Source organism: Monodelphis domestica, chromosome 1 (assembly GCF_027887165.1).
Source record: "Monodelphis domestica isolate mMonDom1 chromosome 1, mMonDom1.pri, whole genome shotgun sequence".
Classification (NCBI taxonomy): domain Eukaryota; kingdom Metazoa; phylum Chordata; class Mammalia; order Didelphimorphia; family Didelphidae; genus Monodelphis; species Monodelphis domestica.
In genome coordinates this window covers 611,403,748-611,430,319 of record NC_077227.1, presented here as the reverse complement: position 1 = coordinate 611,430,319, position 26,572 = coordinate 611,403,748, and the positions used below count along the sequence as shown (strand labels likewise).

General features: G+C 35.7%; 1 protein-coding gene across 6 annotated transcripts in view; it reads left to right on the top strand.

The window, feature by feature from the left end:
• CFAP61 (cilia and flagella associated protein 61) overlaps positions 1–26,572 on the top strand; it is a 402,581-nt gene that overhangs the window by 320,771 nt on the left and 55,238 nt on the right. The window lies entirely within an intron of this gene.

Here is a 26,572-nt window from a genome sequence, read left to right as displayed (position 1 = left end):
TTGAAAGTAGTTTTGAGTTCTTTAATAACAGGCAGCCAACTTTATAAGAATATTATTTTTTCAATCTTTCCCCCTCATATTCTTATCTTTAAAAGGAAGAATAAGGTGTTGTATCATAAGGAATATTCCATATCAGATAGCCACAGGGGGAAAAATAACAAACAAAACAATATTAAAACCACAAAAAGATAATAAACACATCATGACCATATTCCTAATGAATTGAAAAAGTGTTTTGGATCCAGTGCTTGAAAAAAAAGGAATATGATTCATTGATTCTATTGGATAAATAAGGAAGTAAGATGATTTTAGGCTTATGGTAAGTCCACAGTTCCAAGGTTGTTTAATTGGATAAAGTAAAATACACATAAATCCTTTGCATGAGTGACAACTTAGTTATGAATGGACAAGTTATGAATGTTCTCCCTAGTAAACAAAGGTAACGGCAGCACAGTAAAGCAAATCAGCCATATCTCCACTCTAGGGCAAAACTGATTATATCCTTATCAAATAGTGAGAGGGCAAGTTTGGTTTTCTTCAATAATGATCTTATGAATCTAGGTTATCTCCTGCTAGCCATCATTTAGAATTCTTCATATGAGTATCTGGGATGGTAAAATATACAGACAGCATCCTGTGTAGGTTGCCATGACTTGGCAAATGATAAGTTAGGTAAATTTGCTAATAATTCTTTAAAATTTTTTATTTCTCAATGTCTTTTGTTTTTATTTCATGTTTATTTCTGAATATATCCATCTTCCCTTCCCTACTCAGTAAATCATCCCTTGAAACAAATTTTTAAAAGAAAAAAAAAGTTCGGCAAAGTTCACCAATGTGTCAACCACATTTTACAGTGTATAAAATAATATGAACCCATCTCTGCAATGAAGAAAGATGCATTTTGTTTGCTTTTCTTCAGAGATAAGCTATGTCATTAAAATTACAGCTAGTCAACAGTTCTTAAGAAATTTTACATTGACATTAATAGATCAAGAAGTGCTATTTCAAATTCAGGATGATGTTCAAGAGGGTCAAGTATGATGAACACTCTGTTGTTATAAAAGAAAAGGAAATTCTACTATGACAAAATGGACCATTTAAGAAGGAGAAAGAACTATCAAATATACAGTGTTTGTTGAGTACCTGCTATGTGCTTAGCACTGTTCTAAAGATTGTAAGCATACAAAAGCAGATTTGATCCCTGCCCTAAAGTTCATAATATTGTTGGGGATTCATGACTAACATACATGAAACACTCATAAGAATATATTTAATACCAACATTAACTTTATATTTCATGTAAATAATAATTGAGTTAAATTATAGAATGCAAATGGCTGAAGAAATTCAGAGGGGAGAGATATAAAAAAAGGCTAGAATGATTAAGAAAGACTGCTTAGAAGAGATAGCATTTTGAATTGGGCCTTTGAAAAATGAGTAAGATTTGGATAGGGAGAAAGTAGTACAGACAAGAGAAAAAAATACATGTGAAGATACCAAAGTGGAATCAAGCCTGATACATTTGTAGAACTGGATTCTCAATGACTTATCTACCATAGAGTAGAAGATATGTATTAGAGGTGAGAAATAAGTAAGGGTTGTCATATAGAAGAAAAATCATGCTTGGGACCAGGGAGCAGAATTCATAGAAGTTTAGCTTGACTTAAGGAATAGTTTCTGAACAATGAAAGCTATTGAAAAATAGAATGGATTACTTTAGGGGACACAGAAGTCCTCAATATTTAAAGTCTTCAAATGAGTTTTCCATCACTAGATAACTACCTGCTGGGGATGTTTTAAGAGGGCTTTCTCTTTAGGTGTGGGGTGGTTTACATGACCTGTCAAGTCCCTTCCAATTCTGAGAATCTATAAGATCACACAGGCAAGTCAGAGTCTGAAAAGCCTTCAGAACCAGCATAGGTATTTATATTTGATATGATAAGAAAAAGGAAACAATTTTAGATTTGTGGATGAGGGAGTAACAAAGAAGGGTTTGGCATAAATAACTGTCAGTCAAAAGTAAGAATAAATTGTGGGGGGACATCCAAGAGTCATACTTTGGTGCTTGATGATCTCATTAATGACTTCCTCCAAGAACCTGCCATGTTCACTCTTTTGCTGGCTTGACTCTTGACTCTCCAGACTTTTCTCCAGGCACATGCTTTCTTCCTCCCATCTTTTTAGCTCTCTTTTAGGGACTGTCTACATAAACTGTCTGAGGGAAGAGAGCATATGCTCTCTTCCTTTTTGCTTGTATTTGTACTCCTAGTGCCTAGCACAGTACCGGACACATACAGTAAGTACTCAATAAATTCTTTGTCTATCTATCTATCCATCATGAGATGCCAGGTATATTGCAGTGGTCTAGGACTGATTTGATAAAGGACTGGCAATAGAGAAGAGGCACTTTAAACAGAAAGATTATATAGGGAAAAAAAACAATAGGTCTTGGTGACTATTTAAAAACAGAGATTAAAAGAGAGGGAGCAGTTCAAGATGAATTTTGGAGCCAAAGTGAATGAGATAGTCATGATATCATTAACTAAAACATAAAAATAAAGTTACAACAAGCATTTATTATTTAATATATAGAAGCAGCTAGAAAGCACAGTGGATTAAGTGTTGAACCTGGAGCCAATAAGACGCAAGTTCAAATCCAGACTCAGGCACTAGCTGTGTGACCCATGGCAAGTTACTTGATCTTTTTTGCCTCAGTTTCCTCATCTGTAAAATAAGGAAATGAACAGCACCAACCATCCAGGGTTGTCAGTGAGATAACTGTAAAGCACAGTGATTGGCACATAGTAAAAACTATGTAAATGTTATTATTGTATGTCAGGAACTATGCTAAATGCAGGAGATAGAAAGAAAGGCAAAATATAGCCTTTATCCTCAAGAAAAATCCAGAAAGAAGAGTCCATTTTGGGAAGAAATGTTTGGCTCCAGTTTAGACATACTGAATTTGAAATAAGAGCAAGGTACTCAATTAGAATTGTTGATTAGGCAGATGGACAAACAAGACTGGAGCCAGAGTAAATTGGGATGGGCATCATCAACATAGAGGAAATGACTGAAGTCATGAGAACAAGTGAGTAAGAAAAAAAAGGGTGAAAATAAAGGAAAGTAGCAAGCCAAATATTTGGCTTTCCAGGGAATGCAAGAAGAAGACAAAGAACCAACAGAAGAAACAATAGTATTTGTAGAAGCAGAAAAAACAAGAGATTGCCATAAATTTCAGTAAGTCATCATCTTTCTATGCTTCCCTTCCTTTGTAAATAGAAATAATCACCAGTTAGTCTACTTCACGGGGCTTGGGGGGAGAGGCTCTATCATGGTAATGTGATAGAAAGCATAGTACAGTTATTTTATTTTATTTATATTTCTCATTTTACACATGAAAATATTGAAGCACAGAAGAATTTGTAGTTTTTTCTCTGTTTTGTCTCACACTAGTTTTAGTTATTAAGATTATATAAAGAGACCAGAAGGGTAGCTTCTTTCATAAAAGTAATAGAACAAGTGGCTCCCAGCAAAATGACCTTTCCATTATTTTTATTAGAATAATTAGCCCATTACCAAGAAGTTATTCTTCATCTTGATTACTACAGGCAAGGAAGAAATAGACTTGATTTCAATAAAAATATTTTTAGAAAGAATAATTTCTTAATGCTAAGTATTATCAGGCCTCAGATCACAAGAAGTAATAATAATAAATAGCTAACATTTATGTAGTACATACCATGTACCAGGAACTATACTAAGTGCTTTACAAATATTATCTCATTTGATCCTCACAACAACCCTAGGAAACCAAGGCAAATACAGGTTAAGTGACTTGCCCAGGGTCAAACAGCTAGTAAAATACCTGAAATCAAATTTGAACTTGGGTCTCCCTGACTCTAGGCTCTGCACTCTATCCATTGTACCACCTAGCTGCATTTGTTTGCATTTAGTATGTATCCAATATGGATTAGTGGGAAATATATTTTAAATAGAACTGGCCTATAAGGGCCCAGTCCTCAAAGCATGCATAGGGGATTCATGTGGGTTTATGATGGTCCTGCTTCAGTAATTGAGTGATTGCACCAAATGGAAGGGCCCAGCTTTCCATTTCAGAACATACATAGGTAGCTGAAACCATTGGATTCCATGGAATATTACATGATGATTAAAAAGTCTTTTGATTGACTGCTGAACCAAACTGAATTGGTAGAGGAAAGGTCTTCACCTATTTGTTCCTTATTTGACCTGCTTAGTTAGTACTTAATGTTTTCTAGCAGTAAAAATGAATTACCTATAATTTAATGGTTTTAACCTCTTTATTGAAAAAAGCAGAATAATATTTATCCTTATCTGGTCTCCAAGATGAATGAACATAGCTTAAAATTCAAATTTGTAAATTTAGTAACCAAGAATCATATTTTTCTGATTTAGTCACTCAAATTTATTGAGATAATCTGCGTGTATTCTTTTTTTTAATTTATTTTTTTTATTTGAGCATTTCCAAACATTATTCACTGGAGACAAAGATCATTTTCTTCCCCCCCCCCCCACCTCTCCCATAGATGATGTGCGATTCCACTGGGTATCACATGTGTTCTTGATTCGAACCCATTTCCATGTTGTTGGTATTTGCATTAGAGTGTTCATTTAGAGTCTCTCCTCAGACATGACCCCTCAACCCCCGTAGTCAAGCAGTTGCTTTTCCTCGGTGTTTTTACTCCCACAGTTTGTCCTCTGCTTGTGGATAGTGTTTTTCTCCTAGATCCCTGCAGATAGTTCAGGGACATTGCATTGCCACTAATGGAGAAGTCCATTACTTTCGATTGTACCACAGTGTATCAGTCTCTGTGTACAATGTTTTCCTGGTTCTGCTCCTCTCTCTCTGCATCACTTCCTGGAGGTTGTTCCGGTCTCCATGGAATTCCTCCACTTTGTTATTCCTTTTAGCACAATAGTATTCTATCACCAACATATACCACAATTTGTTCAGCCATTCCCCAATTGATAGGCATCCCCTCATTTTCCAATTTTTGGCCACCACAAAGAGTGCAGCTATGAATATTCTTGTACAAGTCTTTTTCCTTATTATCTCTTTGGGGTACAGACCCAGTAGTGCTATGGCTGGATCAAAGGGCAGACAGTCTTTTATCACCCTTTGGGCATAGTTCCAAATTGCCCTCCAGAATGGTTGGATCAATTCAAAACTCCACCAGCAATGAATTAGTGTCCCCACTTTGCCACATCCCCTCCAGCACTCATTACTTTCTATAGCTGTCATGTTAGCCAATCTGCTAGGTGTGAGGTGATACCTCAGAGTTGTTTTGATTTGCATCTCTCTGATTATAAGAGATTTAGAACACTTTTTCATATGCTTATTAATAGTTTTGATATCTTTATCTGAGAACTGCCTATCCATGTCCCTTGCCCAGTTATCAATTGGAGAATGGCTTGATTTTTTGTACAATTGATTTAGCTCTTTGTAAATTTGAGTAATTAAACCTTTGTCAGAGGTTTTTATGAAGATTGTTTCCCAATTTGTTGCTTCCCTTCTGATTTTAGTTACATTGGTTTTGTTTGTACAAAACCTTTTTAATTTGATGTAGTCAAAATTATTTATTTTACATTTTGTGACTCTTTCTATGTCTTGTTTGGTTTTAAAGTCTTTCCCTTCCCGAAGGTCTGACATGTATACTATTCTGTGTTTGCCTAATTTACTTATAGTTTCCTTCTCTATGTTCAAGTCATTCACCCATTTTGAATTTATCTTGGTGTAGGGTGTGAGGTGTTGATCCAAACCTAATCTCTGCCATACTGTCTTCCAATTTTCCCAGCAGTTTTTATCGAATAGTGGGGTTTTGTCCCAAAAGCTGGGATCTTTGGGTTTATCATATACTGTCTTGCTGAGGTCACTTGCCCCAAGTCTATTCCACTTATCCTCCTTTCTGTCTCTTAGCCAGTACCAAATTGTTTTGATGACTGCTGCTTTGTAAAATAGTTCCTGCCAGAAGGCTTCCATCTTTTTTATCATTTCCAATTCAAATTCTTCAAGAGTTTGTGGAGAGTTTTCATTTCCTTTGGAGGGTATCGGAGCATTTGCTTGTGTTTCCTCTTCTATCTCCTCTGTATTTTGTATTTTTGCTCCATAAAATGTGTCCAAAGTCACCCACTTCTTGCTTTTCTTGGTGTTTGGAGGTACTTCTGTACTGTTTGCCATCTCTATCAGAGTGAGGAGGACTAGCTCTTCATGTATCTGTCTGATGGTCCGAGGCTTTAGCCCCAGGCAGATTGTCCTTTCTCTGAAGCTGTTCTGTCTTCCCAGGGAGGCCCAGGGTCTGTCCTCCCCTGCCTGCTGTTCCCTCCCGTTGCTTCTCCAATGCCTTACTTCCATGCTCTGGGCCTGGCACAGCACTGTCTGCAAGGTATCTCAGTGCCTTTGCCAGCCCTGAGGTTTCTGTTCTTTCAGAGGACCCTGCTCTCTAAGGGGGAAGGGGTTGTGGCCTCCCTGGGTTCTGAGGGCCCCTGATGGGATTAAGTTCAGCTGGTGCCCTAAAGCTGGAACCTCCCTTGAGACTCAGATGGAAGGACCCAGCCAGGAGGCTACAGGCTTCCCCCTTCTCTCTATGTTTCCCTGCTGTCAGTGTTGGGTGCCCTGGAGACTGGCTCAGGTTGCTTTCAAGGTGAGTCCTTCAGAATAGCCAGCCCTGAGGCCCTTTAACTGGCCCTGAGCTTCCCGCTGCTGCCATGGGCTCAGTACTCTGGGTTGGGGGGATGGGTCCTGGGATCTTCCTTCTGTCTACCCCTTAGATCCGAGTGTTCTAGGGTTCTGGCTTTTGGGGGGCCATGCCTTTTGATCCAGGTCCAGGAGGAGGGTTCCCCAGGTCTGTCCTATTGTTCAGTTTGAATTTTGGTGTCCTAGGAGCATTCAGTTTGTGATCGATAAGGAAGGGTTTTCCCGAGATCTGAACTTTCGCTGCTTCTAAGCAGCCATCTTGACTGGAAGTCTCTGGGTGTATTCTTAAATAATTTTTTGTTTTCTGCTTCAGATGTTTTTTTCTGTTTCTGATCTTCAGATTATTCCTATGACACTGAAGCAAAATGAACGTTAGTTTATCTATCTCTATTATTACATATCCTCTACCCCAAGAAGTAGTTCTATTCTTTCTATGATTTCTCCTTTATCACTAACACAACATTTAAAAAAAAAAGAATCCATCTATTATCCTAAAGATTTATCACCAACTTGAGCTCATTCTGAGCTCTAATGTATTTTGTAGGAATATATCACTTAATTTATAATCTGTTACTTGACATAGCTTCTATTTTCTGTACATGTCTTTTAAAAATCTGAATTGGTCACTGAGCTACTGGGTAACTACATAGTTCTCTTTAGTTAGTTCCTTTGTTTTATTTCAATTGAATAATTTCTGCTTGTGTGTTCAATATTTCATCCTTGAGAGTTTTCCATCCTTCTTGGATTGACTTGCCTTACAAGAGACTACTCCACCAAGAAGACCTATGGATCCTTTTTTTTTTTAAGCCCAATGAAATTTGCTCTTTTAAATCTTCAGTAAATATCAAATCATGCTTAGCTCTCCTCTCATATATTATAAATTCTATGATGGAGTGGTCACTTACTCCATTGGTTTCCATTTTTTTAATTGTTTTATTCTATTTTCAAAAAAAGGCTTCTCTTCCTACTACCCCTCCCCTTCCACCTATTTAGAAATGAAGAAGCATAAAACCTCTGTTAAAAGTGTGTATAACTGAGGAAAACAAAATTCCTTATTGCTGTGTTTAAATACTCACACACACATCTGTTGTATACTCTGAGTCTATCACCTCTCTCAGAATGTGAGCAGCATGCTTCATCATGAGTCTTTAGGAATTGTAACTGATTATTATGTTGATTGAAGTTCCTAAGTTTTCATATGTGTGTACATATATATGTATGTCCATGTGTATATGTGCATGTGTATGTATATACTTATATACATAGACATATGTATACATGGGCACAAATAATTATGTGTATACATAAATTTTTTCCTTTGGGGAGGGCAGAAACTGGACTTTTTGGGCTCATTATACTCTGCATTTATTGTTCTGAGTGGGCTCAACTCTGTGGAACTAGATGCCCCCATATTGGGTAGTCCCATGTCTCCCTCTGCTCCTTCCTTCTTTTGTGTGTTGTCTCCCTCAACTAGATTGTAAGCTTCTCAAGGGCATAGACTACTTACTTTCTTTATTAATTATATTCCAAGAACTTAGCACAGTACCTGACACATAATAGACACCTAATAAGTGTTTATTGAATTTGATGGAATATCACATGTATATGTATATAAAGATTAGATATATTTTTCTTGTTGTGAATTCTAAGTTTTTAATTTTTCTATCAGAATGTGGGTAATGTGTTTCATAATTACTCCACTGGAATTCTAGTTGGTCATTATACTAAGTGTTCAGAGCAAGAGTATTCCATCACATCTATATATCATAACTTATTCATCTATTCCCTAATCTATGGGTACCCTCTTAGATTTCCCCTTTTTGTCACCTCAAAAAAGATCATAAATATTTTTGTTTATATTTTGCTCATGAATAATCTCTCCACTTATTTACTCTCCACTTTTCCCCTTTCCTTTCCATCTCATTGTTTACTGAAATGTATTTCTGTTCCCAACTGTAGGTATGTTCTTCCTTCTTTTGACTAGTTCAAATAACATTGAGGTTCATTTATCAGCCAATCCCCCCACCCCCTCCTCCTTGTTTGTCTAAATTTCTTTTTATGCAGCCTTATGAGAGAATTTTTTCTTAAGTTCCCCACCCAGAGTATTTCTCTTTCCCTTTCTTTCTATTCTTAGGACCATTAGACATAACAAAACTACTCTTAAGATTGCCTAATTCAACTTCCTCTATGATCCTGATGATGATAGGGATCAGAGAGGATACATGTATCATATACCCATGTTTGAATGTAAGCAGTTTATCCTCATTTAGTCCTTCAGCATAGTTCATGTTTACCTTTTCTATTTTTCTTCACTCCTATGTTTGAACTTCATAATTTTTCCATACCTCCTCTCTTCTCATCAGGAATGATTGAAAATCCTTTATTTCATTAAAGCTCCCTTTTCCTCCTATTGTAGTATAACCTACTATTAGAATCCTAGATCTATTTCTTTTTGGAATGCCATATCCCATGTTCTCTGATGATTGCTAAATCACGTGTGATTCTGACCGTGGCTCTTTCGAATTAGGATTTTTTTTCTTTTTTGGTAGCATGCAGTATTTTTTCTTTGACTTGGAATCTTTGAATTTTGGCTAGTCTGTTCCTACAAGTTTTGATTTTGGTGTTTATTTTAAAAAATGTTAGGTGCATTCTAATTCTGTTTTATTTTCTATTTCTAAAAGAGATGAGGAATTTTCTTTAAAGATTTCTTGAAATATTGTCTGGCTGGTTTTTTGTTTGTTTGTTTGTTTGTTTTTGTTTTTTGGTTATAGACTTCAGGTAGTTAAATGATTTTTAATTGTTTTCTTCTTGATCTAGTTTCCATGCCTTTTTTTTTTCAAACTTTTGACTTTTTTCTCAGTATTATTGCCTCATGGAATCATTGGCTTCTATTTGATTCATTCAACAAATTTTCAGGGAATTTGTTGCTTGGGCAAGGTTTTACATCTCTCCCCCCCACACACAGTTGTTAATTCTCTTTCCAATTCTTTCTTTAATCACTCTCATTTCTTTTTTGAATTTTTTCCTTCTAGCATGCCATTTATGTCCAGAATGACTTATGTTATTGATAGCAATCTTTTAAAACTTTTTTAAAAGCTCTTGGCTTATCTCTTCCAAAAATTCTAGTGATAAACTTGGGCTTATGACTTGAATGGCATGCTTTATTTAAAATTTATATAACATAACATAACATAATATAATATAACATAAAAAATAAATAAAATGAGCAGAATGGATTGACAAAGGCAATGGCTTAGCAACATTCAGCAAATACATCTACATGAAGAAACTCAGGATCTCAAAGAGAGATTATAGTACAGTAGAAAATATTTGTGTGACAATCAATAGAGGGAGAAACAGAAGAAAAATTATCATAGAGGCATATTACAGATTACCCAGACAAAAATTTGAAATTCAGGAAACAAGTCACAAACCTGAATAAAGATATCATGTTGTAGTAATGAGGAACTCATGACCTTGGAAGTATATATAAAAATGCATAAAATGTGGACAGTAAACAAATGCTTACTGAAATAACATGCTAAACTAATGCAAGAAGGCAAATTCAATCTTGGGGATATCACCAAGATCAGCTAAAAAATCCTTTTCTTCCCCACATCTAACAGAATACTATATCTAATAGCTTTATTTATTTTTTATCTTAAATCATTTTTGTATTTGTCTTTTAAAAAATCAAATGTATTTTTATATGGAAACTTGTCCCAACCACAGCAGGCTATTCCTCATTACAAAGAATAAAAGAAAAAGGAAAATGTAGTAAAGAGAAAGCAACCAGCCCAACAGTCATGTCACCCTTGCCATGTGACTTAATGTAGTGCTTCCAGTAACTTCTCTACTTGTCTTCCAAAAGTAGAACTAAGAATAATGTTTAGAAGCTGCAAAAAGTGGAGAAAGGTTTATTTTAATTAAATTTGTGAGATTTTTGTACTTCACAAAAAGTCACATGTCTTTCTCTCCTAATTAGGATTTTACTTCTTGAGGGCAAAGGCTATCTATAATTTTCTATTTGTATTTTAGTGCTTAGCAGTTATTATGTGCTTAGTACATAGTAACATAGGAAATAGGAAGATAGAAAATGCTTTTTTATTTATATGCTCTCTGAATTCTTCCTATTCATTGTTTCTTATAAAATTATAATATTCCATTATATTTTTCTGCCATAATTTTAGGGAGCCATTTCCCAATGAATAAGTCACAAAAGGGTTATTATGAATGTTTGATACTTATAGGTCTCTGAATTTTTTTAACCCTCTTTGGAAATATGCCTTGCAATGTGTTCCCTTGGGTTAGACGTTCTGGCAACTTTAAACAGTATAATTCCAAATTACTTGTCAGAATGGTTAGAACAAGACATTTCTTAACCAACAGTTTATTAATGTGCCTATCTGTAGTTCCTCCAAAATTTATTCATCTTTTTCTCATCTTGACAATATTCTGAGTGTGAGGTAAAACATCATAGTTGTTTTGCTTTATATTTCTCTATTAGTAATTATTCCATAAAAATTCTTTAGAGTTAGATGCTTTTTTGTTGTTGTTTGCTCATTTTTCCTATCTAATTATAGGTAGGCTTTGGGGGATGATGTGATGGTCTGAGAACTGGGAACTAACTCTGAGGGCCTCCTCTCCCTGCTGAATCAATTGACCCTTGAGATTCTAATTGCTTAAAGACTTACCTCAGGCTTAGGTGTAAGCTTTTGATCTCACTCTGATCTTGGTCAGGTCAGGGACTGGTCAAATTCTAGCTTCAGGCTTAGTCTCAAGTTTTTGGTTTCACTGTGTACTTGATCCAATCAGGCATGGCCTTGATTGTCCTGTCTTGGAGCTCTGCCCTGAGCTTTAGGCAAAAAAGATCAGTACTTAGTACTTAGTACTAAGTACTATCATCCACCCCAAAATGTGAATTAAGTCCTTGTCCCAAGCCCAGACTAGAATTACCTGGGCTGTTTGAAAATTCAAGGGTGTGGGTTGCCTCTATTTGCTTAGGAAGGATCTCAGGGTATGGATGTTGGCTTGGGCCTGAACCCTGGACAGCAGATGTAGGGTGGAAGGTATGGTTCATCCTTGGCTTATTCTTCCCTCCTTGCTGCAGCTTCTTGCTGGGTCTACTCTCCTCTCACTCCAGTGCCCCAGATGATCATTGCTTACCTTTTGGGTTTTTATTTTCTTGAAAGTTGTTTCACTCTGTCTCCTTGTTGGTTCTTTCATTTCTGTATTCATTTTTGTGGTGATATTTTAATCTTGGTTGAAGAGGATTCTCATGGTGGCACAGAACTGCTGAGGATTACTCCACCATCTTGGCTACACCCCCAGAATTCCCCCTATTAGTAATTATTTACAGCAATCTTATGTGATTGTTAAAATTTTATAATTCTTTGAGAATTCATTATTCATAATGCTTGTTCATTTATCCATTGGAGAATGTCTTGTAGACATTTGTAAAGTGTGTGTGGGGTGAAGAGTGAAAGCAACTTTTCTGAAGAAAACAACTTGGAATATAGGCAGAGAGCATCTATTTCACTGGAGTGAGGCAAGAGTACAGCTTACAACGAGGCCTCACCTAGGAATACTGATGCAAGCCAGCAGCAAGCCCTCCCACCTCATCACTATTGCTCCAAGCACTAAACCTGGACCCAAGCCAACTTTGAGACCCCAAGACCCTGCCTAAGACTATAGCAGAGATGCTGAAGCCCACCTTTTGAAGTTTCAAGTCCTAACACAAACCTATAATGAAGCTCCAAGCTTTAGCACAAGGTAGTCCATGGTGAGTCTGGCTGATGAAAATTCCATGGAAGGCCCAGAGTTCCCCTGCAAAGCCTGCAGTGAGGGCCTAAACCACAGTACTAGGGAGTCTGTGGTGTAACTAGCCAGTTTAAGCTCAGAGCAAGGTAGAGCCTCTGCCCAGGGCTGAGATGAGGCCCTGAGAACCAGCACAAGGCAGCTCACAACTTTCTGAGCTCTGCAAGCCATCAGCAATTCCAGGAGGAGACCAGTAGTTGGATATTGTTTCTAGAGCTCCCAGGACATAGAACATCATATCACCTTGGAAGAAATGAAACTTGAAGAAAACCAGAACTAGACCTGAGGGTAGCAGCAAGGAAAAACTAATGTTTAAGAGAGTGTAGTTTCTAACCTGAGAACAGAGCCCACCTTTAAGATAAAAGTAAAAGTAGAGAAAAAGTACAGGAAAATGAGCAAACAAAAACCACCTAACCCTAGAAAATTATAATAGTGACAAAAAAAGAGCAAGGCTCAGACTCAGCAGGAGACAGTGAAAATCAAAGTAGCCACATGCAAAACTTCAAAGAAAAATGGGAGTTGGTCTTGTACTCTGGAAGAACTCAAAAAGGAATTTAAAAACCAAGTAAGAGAGCTAGAGAGAGATGGGGAAGAGAAATGAAAGTGATGCAAAAAGAAAACATCTTAAAAAGTAGAATTGGTCAAAAGGGAAAAAAGAACAAAAATCCACTGAAGAAAAGTCTCTTAAAAAGTAGATTCAGCAAAATGTAAAAGGATGTTCAAAAGGTCACAGAAGAAAACCATTCCTTAAAAGTTATAATTGGAAAAATAAAAGCTAATGACTTCATGAGACATCAAGAAATAAAACAAAATCAAAAGAATGAAAAAATAGAAGAACATATGAAATATATCATAAAAAATAATTGGAAAATGGATTTAGGAGAGACAACTTAAGAATTATTGGGCCACCTGAAGATAATGCTCAAAAAAATCCCTAGATATCATAATACAAGAAGTTATCAATGAAAACTTCCCTAATATTCTTGAACAAGAGGATAAGATAGAAATTGAAAGAATCCACCAATCACCTCCTGAAATAAATCCCCAAATGACAAGTCCCAGGAATATTATAGCATAATGTAGAATAATATATTATTAAAAATTCAAGAGCTCCCAAGTCAAGGAGAAAATACTATCAACAGCCAGAAAGAAACACTTGGAAAATCATGCAACCACAGTCAGGATTACAAGTCTAAAAATGTTTGTCATTATTGGAGGAGTTATAGGCAAAGGGTGTGGGAGTAAGATGATTAGGATGACATGTTATGCAGAAAACAAATTTCAGAGTGAAAAAGAAGATTGCATTGAAAAGAAAAGGGAAGGGAGAGGTAGAACAAGGTAAATTATCTTACCCTAAAGAGGCATGAAAAACTAGTACAGTGGAGGGAAGGATGAGAGTGGTGATAAGCAATGCTTAAATTTTCTCTTACTGGAATTGACTCAGAGAGTGAATAACTATATTCCTTTGGGTATAGAATCCTATATTACCCTATAGATAAATAGGAGGGGAATAAGACAAGGAGGGAGAATAAGAGAGGAGGGAGAAGTAGGGGTGGTTATTAAAAGCAAAACATTTGTGAGGAGGAACATAATGAAAGGAAAGAGAAAGAGCAGGATAAAAAGGAGAAAATATGATAGAGGAAATAAGATATGCAGTGGGGAATCATAACTGTGAATGTGAATAAGGTGAACTCACCTGTAAAACAGAAGCAGATTATGGAGTGGATTGTGAACCAGAATCCTACAATATATTGTTTACAAGAAACACATTTGAGGCTTTACACACACAGGGCTAGAACAGAATCTGTTATGCTTCAGCTGAAGTAAGAAAGAAAGAAACAAACAAAAAACAGGGGTAGCAATCATGACCTCATACAAAGCCAAAGTAAAAAAAAAAGATTTAATTAAAAGAGATAAGGAAGGAAATTACATCTTGATAAAAGGCACCACAGGAAATATATATACACCAAATGGTATAGTTTCCAAATTTTTAAAGGAGAAACTAAATTAACTTCAGGAGGAAATAGATAATAAAACTATATTAGTGGAGAACTTTAACCTTCCCCTTGCAAAACTAGATAAATCTAATTTTAAAAATAAAGAAGAAAGAAGTAAAGAAAGTCAATGGCATTTTAGAAAATTTAGATTTAATAGATCTCTGGAGAAAACTAAATGGGTATAAAAAGGAATGTGCCTTCTTTTCAGTAGTACATAGCTACCCAAAAAAGTGTCTGTGTATTATGGCACAAACTTCATAACCAAATGTAGGAAAGCAGAAATAATAAATGCAACCTTTTCAGATCATATTGTAATAAAAATTATAATCAATAAAAGTCTGTGGAAAGAAATTAAAATTAATCAAAAACTAAATCTAATTCTAAAAAAGGGGCAGTTCAAAGAAAAATTATAGAATCAATAATTTCTTTACAGAGACTGACAGGAGATAACATATCAAAAATTTTAGGATACAGTTAAAACAGTACTAAGTGAAAATTTTATATCTCCAAATACTTACATCAATAAAATAGAGAATTGAGCAGGCAACTAAAAAATGAGAAAAAAAATTAATTAAAATCTCTAATTAAAGACCAAATTGGAAATCATAAAAATCAAAGGAGAAATTAGTAAGTTGACCATAAGAGAAACATTGAACTAATAAATAAAATCAGGAGTTGGTTTTATGAGGAAAAAAACAAATACAATAGAGAATTGATTAATTGGATTTTTAAAAGGAAGGAAGAAAATCAAATACCAGAATCAAAACTGAAAAGGAGTAAATTCACCATCAACAAAGAGAAATTTAAAGCAATCAGTAGGAGCTATTTTGACCAAGTTACATGCCAGTAAATCTGACAATATAAATGAAATGGATGAATGTTTAACAAAAATATAAATTGTCTAGATTCACAGAAGGGCAAATAGAATACTTAAATAATTCCGTCTCAGAAAAAAAAACAAATTTAACAAGCTATCGAAGAAGTCCCTAAGACTTAGGGGAACATAGAATAGTTTATTTTCTGATCTGTGGAGAAGGAAAGGATCTATAACCAATTGAGATAGAGAACATGGAGATGTAAAATGAATCATTTTGATTTTATTAAATTAAAAAGGGGTTTACAAATGAAACCAATGTAATTAAGATTAAAAGAGAAATAACAAGCTGGGGAAATTTTTAACACCAGATTTCTTTAATAATGGTCTGATTTCTCAAATATATAGGGAACTAAGTCAAAATTGACAAATGATCAAAGGATATAAACAAGCAGTTTTCAGATCAAGAAATCAAAACTATCAATAACCATATGGAAAAATGTTCCAAAACACTCTTGATTGGAGAAATATAAATTAAAATAATTCTGAGTTACCATTTCACATCTATCAGATTGGCTAATATGGCAGTAAAGGAAAGTGTTGGAAGGGATGTGGCAAAATTGGGACACTAATACATGGCTTGTAGAGTTGTGAACTAATCCAACCATTCTAGAGGGCAATTTGGAACTATGCCCAAAGGGCCATAAAACTGTGTAGACCCTTTGATCCAATAATACCACCACTGAGTGATCCAAAAGAAATAAAAAGGAGGCATACTTGTACAAAAATATTCATAGCGACCCTTTTTGTGGTGGCAAAGAATTTGAAATTGAGGTCATGTCCATAAATTGGGAAATGGCTGAATAAATTGTGGCATATGATGGTGATGGAATACTATTGTACTATAAGAAATAATGAACAGGATAGTTTCAGAAAAAGCTAGATTGGCCTACATGAATTGATGCAGAGTGAAATAAGCAGAACCAGGAGAACATTGTACACAGTAACAGCAATATTGTATGATGATCAATTGTGAAAGACTTATGCTGACAGAAATACAATGATCTATAAGAATTCTGAAGGGCTCTGTGTACCTCTAGAGAAAGAACTGTTGGAGTCAGAATGCAAATCAAAACATTATTTTTCACTTTATTTGGGTTCTTATTTGGGGTTTTTAGTATCATATTAATTTTTTCTTACAACAGTGACCAATATGGAAATATGCTTTGCATAATAACACATGTATAACCCAGATCAAATTGCATACCATCTCTTAGAGCAAGGGTCCCCAAACTAGAGTCCATGGGCCACATGTGGCCCCCTGAGGCCATTTATCTGGCCCCCACCACACTTCCAGAAGGGATACCTCTTTCATTGGTGGTCAGTGAGAGGAGCACAGGATACTTCCACATCCTGTGCTCCTGGAGTACTGTATGTGGTGGTACCACAAAGTGTGGCATTACTCACATACAGTACTACTTCCAGTGACATAATCCTTTGTGTGGCACCTTGTTCTGAGAGTAACTGAATGAGAATGACGCACCATGCAAAGGTTTATGTGGCTGCAAAATGGAAGATGTCAGCATGGTGAGCTGTGATCTGGGGGAGGGAATTCTGCACTGTGTATACTGCTGCCCAGTATAGTGGTGGCTGTGATGGGCCTGTGCAAGGTGTGACAAGCCCATCACAGCCAGTGCTGCAGCCTCCACTGTCCCAGACAGAGGTATACAGATTTGTTCATAGTTTTTTTTTTTTAATAGTCCAGCCCTCCAACAGTCTGAGGGACAGTGAACTAGCCCCTGTGTAAAAAGTTTGGGGACCCCTGTCTTAGAGGGTGGAGAGAAGGGAGGGAGAGAGACAATTTGGATCTTATAATTTCAGAAAACTTATGTGGAAAACTGTTACTACAAGTAATTGCAAAAATAAAAAATCTTTAGATAAAAAGTTGGAACAGATTTTATATTTGATCCTGAAGTCAACAGGAAGCCTCAGGAATAAGAAGGAGATTTCATCAAAATTAGAAGATTTGTTTTGACAGTTGAGTGGAAAATAGGCCTGAAGGAGATAAATTTAGATATGAAGGAATTAAAAACTTCCAAATATATAGAAATATGCAAAAATGGGATGGGCTGCTCCTGTAAATTTTTAAGCAAGCACTAAATGACCACTTATTAGGTATGTTGTGCCATATTTGTTCAAGCATTAGTTGGATTAGATGGTCTCTGAGGTCTCTCACAAGTTTAAAAATCTGAGGTTCAGAATACTAGAGGATTTTAGGACTCATCCTAGACATATAATTTCCTTATGAAACATTCCTTTATGCCAAAGTTAGTGCTTTTTCTCAGTTTAACTTATTTTATACTTATTTGTCTATATGTATAGATATGTAAATATGTATTATAAATGAATCAAATTATTTCCAAAAGAATGTACATTCTTTGAAAGTAGTAACTGTTGGGATTTTTTTTTCTTTCTATCCCCAATACCTAGCATAGTGCTTTGCACACTTAGATCTTTAAGAAATGTTTAATGCTCTTATTGTATTTAATTTCATAACATCCTTTTATGATCTATAATTCTCTTTTCACAATGCTATTATCACCATTCTACATCAAAGCCTAAACTAAAAAGCAAAATATGCTTTTAAAAACAAATAATTTCTGAATCTCTTCAAGGGAATTTTCAGAAATGTTTCTTGGTTGCTCTGCCATACCCACGCAATATCAAGATAGAATTTAAGTTTTGATCAAATATCATCAAGATATTCAGTTTGCTTTTCTTAGTAGATTAAAAAACAGGCACGATTTTCATCAGACATCAAAATTTCATGACTTTTTGTTATCTTTATCTACTTTCCTATCAGAAGGAAGAAAGGATATTCTGACCATTTGATTTCCAGGTTATTCTTCATGGTGTGAGATTGAATGAAAAGCATTTTTTTAAGAGCACAAGAAGATATGGCCCCACTTAAAAACTCAGATGCTTCAATGTCCACATGATGAATATTTCAGATTTATATTATGGATGTTAAGGGACTATGGAAAACATGCCATATGAGGAATAACTAATTAAAATAGTAATACCTATTAATTGGCTTCACATGTGAAGGATTATTTTATAAAATAGGAATTATATTTTCTTGACTCAGAGAGTAGCTTGGGGAACAAATGATGAGAAATGTGAAAATAAAATATAAATATGAAAATATACATTTAAACAATTAAAACTACCCATCAGCAAAATGGCTGGACTAATGACCCCCTTTTCTCTGGGAGTGTTTGCAAGCATAGGCTAGATGAGCAAATATCGAGGATACTCTCTCAAACAGACCCAAACTCCTCTCCAGCTTTATAATATATCATTCATTTCCCAGCACTTGATGGTTCAACCAAACTGACCATCTAGCTGTTTCTTACACAAAATACTCATCCCTCCTCTGGAATTGACTCATAACAAAAATGCACTAGTAGATTGAAGGGGAACAGGAAGCCTTCATGTAGTAGGTAGTAAGTGAGCTAAACTTTAAAGGAACTTTGTATTATAGCTGAATGAGGAATGAGTGCATTCCAAACATGAGGAGTGATGTACCAAGGCTTGGAGATGGGAAATGGAATGGTATGTGGAATAAAGAGCCAGATTAGGTTTACTAGAATGAGTCCATGCAACAAATATACAACAAAGCTAGGGAGGTACTTGGATCCAGTTCATAAATGACTTTAAATATTAAACAGAGCTAATTTTATCCTAGAGGTAACAGGGAGTCACTGGAGTTTATTAAATGGAGTAAAATTATTACACTTGCATTTTAAGAATATCTATTTGGAAATGGGGAAAATGGATTGGAAGGAGAAAGATGAGTCAAGAGGCTATTGCAGTAGTACAAAGTAAGAGGTAATGATTTCCTGAACTAGAGTATGGTCTTATGAATGAAGTGAAGGGGATAAATGCAAAAAGATGATGGGGAGAATGAATGGACAGGATTTCACAACTATTAGATATATAAAAGAAAAATAGAGGAAGATAGCAATGCTAAGTCTATCTAGCTTTATGCCTCCAAGCTATCCTTTCTCCATATTCCATTTTCCACATAATTGCCATAACGTTCTAACACATAGGTTAGTTACTCCCACACTCAAAAACCTTCAATGGTTTTCCATTAGTAACTAAATGAAATATAATCTCCTTAGTCATATTCAATGTTACCTCCTGTCTATGCCTTATATTTCCAAACCTATTTCAGAGGACATAGTCTATGTCTTAATCCTGAGTATTTCTTACCATTCTCCATTCTTAACCAGCCTTTTAATCATTTATACAAACCATCCCCCATTGGACTTGGATTAAAATCTCCTCTATTAGTTAATATCTTTCTTTTCTTTTAAGCCTTGGCTCTTATCCTGCCTCCTCTACCATACTTTTGTATTTTCCATCAGCTCCAGGTGATCTTTCCCACCTTAAATTTCTTAAACCTTTCAGTTTAGATGTCTTTAATTTACCAACCAATCAACAAACATTTATCAAATGCTGAGCAGTTGAAATACAAAAAGAAAAAAAAAGAAACAGTCCCCACCATCAAGGAACTGAAATTCGTTCAGGGAATATAACATATACAAATAAATAGAACAATGATCCAGGTCCTTACTAGGATATTGAGTACCACTGATACAATTCTCCAAGAAAGAGTCTGGAGAACTTGCTTCTAGGAGAGACATGATGATGGGTAATGGAGATGTTTGGGGTAGTCTTTAGCACATATGTCTGCATTCTGGAGCTGGTTCTGATCTGTTAACCACATGATGAGGAAAAGCCTTTTAAATTAGCTGGGAGTACATTCAAAAGGCACCAGCCAAACAAAACCTTAGCCTCAATCTCTTCATTTAACTTCTTTTCTCTGGCTGGCTAATTTTTGCCAAATAGCATCTGGTAAGAGACAATATTGCAAAGGGAGAGGCCTTAGACCCCCTCTTTCTCTGAGGTCAATGTATATCAACAACCAGGACCCCTTAGAATGCAGGTCTTGATTCTTGATTTCAATGTTTTTTGCTTTTCTTTTAGTTGAAAGAAGCTAAAAGCCTGTGAGTTGTAAAAGGTTGGGAAAGAGAGAACTTGAAGTTCAGAGATCCAGAAGTCAAGCTGATAATAGTTTTATAGCTGGTACAGTATTAATGTCCCTAGGAGCTGGGAGAGACCTTGGCAACCCAGCCTAGAGAAAGACTAACTCATCCAAAAGTCATGCTGTATTTGGCTGCAAACTTGGTGGGACCAAAAATATGTAGAAACCAAAAGTAGATCCCACTATCCCCAGAGATGGAGGTAATTAATGTAAATGAGAATATACACCCCGATATGTTAGTGGGAAATACTTATACTTCTTGCAATATCTTCAAGGTAAAGATATATTTGTAAAAGTTAATTGATGTTAGCTAATTGGTTAAATGGAATTGAATTGATATTTACTTGTGTTTAACTGTAGGGGAAACACACTGAGAATGGACACGAGCTGATATCACTATAGAAGAGACACTAATCCCCCTGAACCCTGAGATGACAATTTGGTCAGTCTTACCTGTCAGAGTGAGACTATAAAATATGCACACAAAAATACAAAGTATTTGGGGGCAAGAGAATTAGCAGTTGGAGGGAAGAAAGGAATCAGAAAAGGCTTTGTGGAACAGGTATCACTTTAACAGAGTTTCAAAGGAAATAATAGATTTTAGAGGCGAAAAGTGAGTTGTAAATATATTCCAGATCATGGGGCCAGTCAGTTCAAGAGTACAGAGATATGAGCTAGAGTACCACTTGTGACAGGGAGGTTCAGGGGAAAACAAGCCAGTTTGCATGTGCATGATGGAGGATATTATATTTTATTACATAGCTTCTATTATAGTTACCCATATATTTGCCCTATTCTCCCTCCACATACACACACACCCAAACACACACACATACATGTCCATGTTATTATGTGAACTTCTTGAAGACCAGAGCAGTGTGTTATTTGATTTTTATGTTATATAAGTACATTTGGTCATGGTAGACACTTATTTTTGTTGAATTGAAAACTTACCTCAGATTTATAATCATCATCTGATTGATCAGATTTTGTGCAAAGGAAATGTTCCTGAAAATAATGGGTCATTCTTCTCTTTTGCCATTTTATAGTATTAGCCTACAATAACAGAATGAGAATGTATGGCATCTTTTCTGCCAACTGATAAAAAATGAATTCTGTTTCAATTGATCCTTAGGTATCAAAGGTAGGTTTATGTAGGATCTTTGAATGTATGATATTTTTCCTGTTCCAAAATGTTATATGCATAAAAAAGTATAAATCCCCAAATCAATTATATTTCCAGGGAGTACAGACACTTATCACCTCTCTGCTAGACAATTGCAAAAACCTGCTGGTTTATTTCCCTTTCTTTTTCCTATCTTTGTTTCTTGGCTTCCTTCAGGTTCCAACTAAGTTTCCACTTACTTTAAGAAGTCTTTTCCCAGTCCTTAAATCTGAGGGCCTTTCTTCTGTGATTATCACCAATATATCCTGTATGTATCATGTTTTTCTGCAGTCATTTGCATGTTATCTCAACTATTAGATTGTCAAATCCTTCAGTCAGGGACTTTACTTTTATTTGCATTCCCATCACTTTGCACAGTGCCTGGGCCATAGTAAACACTGAATAATGCTTATTGACTAAAGAGTATAGAAGCAGCTAATTAAAAATATGTAGATTTGAGCATCCATGGGATTTCTAAATTTTATGATAGTAGGCTGTGATTTTTCTTTAACTACAAGAACACTTGCACCACAAGGATTTTCTTAAATAAAAATATTCAAGCCTATACTAAGAATAATGGATTTCCTTCTTCACTAGTGAATTGTTTCTTAAAGGAATATTCATGTAAATCCACTCCTACCCAGGAGACTAGCACTAGGTTTCAATGGGATACTATAATTAAAAAATCCTACTTGGTGGTAAAGAGTCAAATAATACCTTTTGTCCCACAAATATAACCAAATTTGGCTAGATTACATAGTTTTGAATACTTTAATTGAAAATATGACAGAATTGAACTAGATAGAAAGTTTTCTTTCCTTAAAAACTTGTGTTGTATTTCATTTTCAGTTCCAAATCCTCTTTATCATCCTCAAGATTCCCCACCCATTGAGAAGGAAAGAAAAATAAAGCTCATTACAAATATATAGATATTCAAAACCAACCTCCACATTAGTCTTGCCCTCTCCCCCCACTCACCCCAAAAGAAAGAAAGCCAAGAAAATATGCTTCAGTCTGTGCTCAAGTCCATCAGTTCTTTTTCTGGAAGTGGATAACATGTTTCATCATGAGTCTTTTGGAATAGTGATTGATTACAGTGTTGATCAGTCATGCAAAGTTGATTATCTTCACAATATCACTTTTACTATATAAATTATACTTCTGATTCCACTTATCTCATTTTTCATCAGTTCATACTACTCTTCCCGGGTTTTTCTGAAAGCCTGCCCTTCATCATTTCCTACAGCACAATAGTATTCCATCACATTCATATATCACAACTTGTTAAACCTTTCCCTAAGTGATGGACTTAAAACTCAAATTCTTACCACAGAAAGAAACAAATATTTTTGTATATATGAGCCTTCTTCCTATTTCTTTGAACTCTAGGATACAGCCCTAGTAATGATACCACTGAGTAAAAGGATATATTAGAGCTCAATAGATTGGGGAGACAACAGTGCATTAGTATAGTTATTTGCTCACATCTCCAACATTTGTCATTTCCCTTTTATGCAGTCTTAGCTAATCTGATTGATGAGAGGTGGTATCTCAGATGTGTTTGGACTTAGGGCATTTTTTAAATTTGGCTATTGATAGCTTTGACTTCTTCCCTTGAAAGCTGCCTTCTCATAGCACTTGACCCATTTATCAGTTGGGAATCACTCTGATTCTTGGAAATTTGACTCAGTTTCCTATATATTTTAGAATTTGAACCTTTACCTGAGAAACTGCAAAGATTTCCTCCAACTTTCCTGCTTTTCCTCTAATTTTAACCGCATTTTTATTTTTTTATGTAAAATCCTTTAAATTTATTTTATGTAATCAAATTTAAACATTCTGCCTCCTGTGAGCCTCTCTACCTCATATTTCATCACAAATTCTTCCCCTTTCCATAGATCTGATTGATAATTTCACTAATGTTTCGTTATATCACTTTATGTCTAAATCAAGTGCCCATTTTGAGCTTATATTGGTAGATGGCATTTGATATTGGTCTATCTTACGTTTTACCAAATTACTTTCCAGCATCTCTAATAGTTTTTGTCAAATAGTGAGTTCTTGCCCCAATAGCTATGATCAAACAACAGTTTGATAAAAGTTTTATTTATCAAACACTAGGTTATTGTGTTCATTTGCTTCTGTAGATGTTATACCTAATTTGATCCACCAATCAACCTTTCTATTACCCAGTATCAAATTGTTTTGATTATTAGTTTTGTAATATAGTTTGAGATATGGTATAGTGAGGCTTCCTTTCCCATTTTCTTCCATTGATCCCCTTGATATTCTTCACCTTTTGTTCCTCCAAATAAAATTTTTAATATTTTGTCTAGTTCTATAATGTAATTTTGTGGAAGTTTGATTGGTGTCCAGTCAATATGGTACTTATTAAATAAATTAATTAATTTAGGTGGTGTCATTTTTTATTATATTGCCTTGCCCCAAGACATGATTAATTACTATTTCTCCAGTTATTTAGCTCTATTTATGTGGCATGTTTTTTTTCTCCCTGTGGAAGATAAACTGTTGATTTACTTTAACAGGGCATTTGAGCTACTCTGCCCTAGAGGGACTCTTCAGTCTTCTCACTCCTCTGCTGTTATACTGGCTTAGACTTAGTTGAGTCTGCCTTGCTAATCTGTCCTGAGGTCAAATCTTCCCTATAGCCAACTGCCAGAGGCAGGTAACCAACCAAATGCTCCCCCCCTCAAGTTCCTCCCTACCAGTTGCTGTCAGAGAATTGGACCTCAAATGGTGGAATTGAGGTGCTCTGTTGTGGTTGCAGCCCCTGTCCTGTAATCCCATAGTCTCTTATACTGTCAAAATCGACTCTCTTTGTCTGCTTTTCAAGTTGTGTTCAGCAGAAGAGTCCTTGTTGTTGAGTTTGAATTTCTGTCTTTTTTTAAGCACTTTTTTAAAGATTGGTACAGAAGGATAGTCAGAAAAGTTTTGGCTTTTGCTCCTCCAAAGCCACCATCTTGACTCTGCCCATTTCTGTGGAGTGTTTTGTAATCATATTCACATAATTTCTACATGTGTTTTGACAGGTAAACTTACATTGTTTATAGTCATTTTAAGTGGAATTCTCTTTCTATCTTGAAATATTATGCCTAGGCTCTTTTATTTTTGTTCATGGACATAAGGTGGACCATTGATTCTTAAATTATCTCTCCTCAATTTATTTTCCAGGTCAGTTGTTTTTCCTATTAGATATTTAATATTTTCTTCCAATTTTTTGGTCTCTTAACTTGGTATTATTTCTTTTTTTTTAATTTTACACATTATATTATTTGGTAATTTCCAAACATTATTCACTGGAAACAAAGATCATTTTCTTTTCCTCCCCTCCCCCCCTCCCACCACCTTTCCCTCTACCATAGCCAATGCACGATTCCACTGGTTATCACATGTGTTCTTGACTCAAACCCATTTCCCTGTTGTTGGTATTTGCATTAGAGTGTTCATTTAGAGTCTCTCCTCAGACATGACCCCTCAACCCTTGTAGTCAAGCAGTTGCTTTTCATCGGTGTTTTTACTCCCACAGTTTATCCTCTGCTTGTGGATAGTATTTTTTAGATCCCTGCAGATTGATCATGGACATTGCATTGACACTAATGGAGAAGTCCATTACCTTCGATTGTACCACAGTGTATCAGTCTCTGTGTACAATGTTTTCCTGGTTCTGCTCCTTTCGCTCTGCATCACTTCCTGGAGGTTGTTCCAGTCTCCATGGAATTCCTCTACTTTATTATTCCTTTTAGCACAATAGTATTCCATCACCAACATATACCACAGTTTGTTCAGCCATTCCCCAATTGAAGGGCATCCCCTCGTTTTCCAATTTTTGGCCACCACAAAGAGCGCAGCTATGAATATTCTTGTACAAGTCTTTTTCCTTATTATCTCTTTGGGGTACAAACCCAGCAGTGCTATAGCTGGATCAAAGGGCAGACAGTCTTTTATCACCCTTTGGGCATAGTTCCAAATTGCCCTCCAGAATGGTTGGATCAATTCAAAACTCCACCAGCAATGAATTAGTGTCCCCACTTTGCCACATCCCCTCCAGCACTCATTACTTTCTATAGCTGTCATGTTAGCCAATCTGCTAGGTGTGAGGTGATACCTCAGAGTTGTTTTGATTTGCATCTCTCTGATTATAAGAGATTTAGAACACTTTTTCATATGCTTATTAATAGTTTTGATATCTTTATCTGAGAACTGCCTATCCATGTCCCTTGCCCAGTTATCAATTGGAGAATGGCTTGATTTTTTGTACAATTGATTTAGCTCTTTGTAAATTTGAGTAATTAAACCTTTGTCAGAGGTTTTTATGAAGATTGTTTCCCAATTTGTTGCTTCCCTTCTGATTTTAGTTACATTGGTTTTGTTTGTACAAAAGCTTTTTAATTTGATGTATTCCAGGTTATGTATTTTGCATTTTGTAACTCTTTCTAATTCTTGCTTGGTTTTGAAGTCTTTCCCTTCCCAAAGGTCTGACATGTATACTATTCTGTGTTCGCCTAATTTTCTTATAGTTTCCTTCTTTATGTTCAAGTCATTCACCCATTTTGAATTTATCTTGGTGTAGGGTGTGAGGTGTTGATCTAAACCTAATCTTTCCCACACTGTCCTCCAATTTTCCCAGCAGTTTTTATGAAATAGTGGATTTTTGTCCCAAAAGCTGGGATCTTTGGGTTTGTCATATACTGTCTTGCTGAAGTTGCTTGCCCCCAGTCTATTCCACTGATCCTCCTTTCTTTCTCTTAGCCAGTACCAAATTGTTTTGATGACCACTGCTTTTTAATATAGTCTGAGATCTGGGACTGCAAGTCCCCTTTCCTTTGTATTTTTTTTCATTGTTTCCCTGGATATCCTTGATCTTTTGTTCTTCCAAATGAACTTTGTTATAGTTTTTTCTAAATCAGTAAAA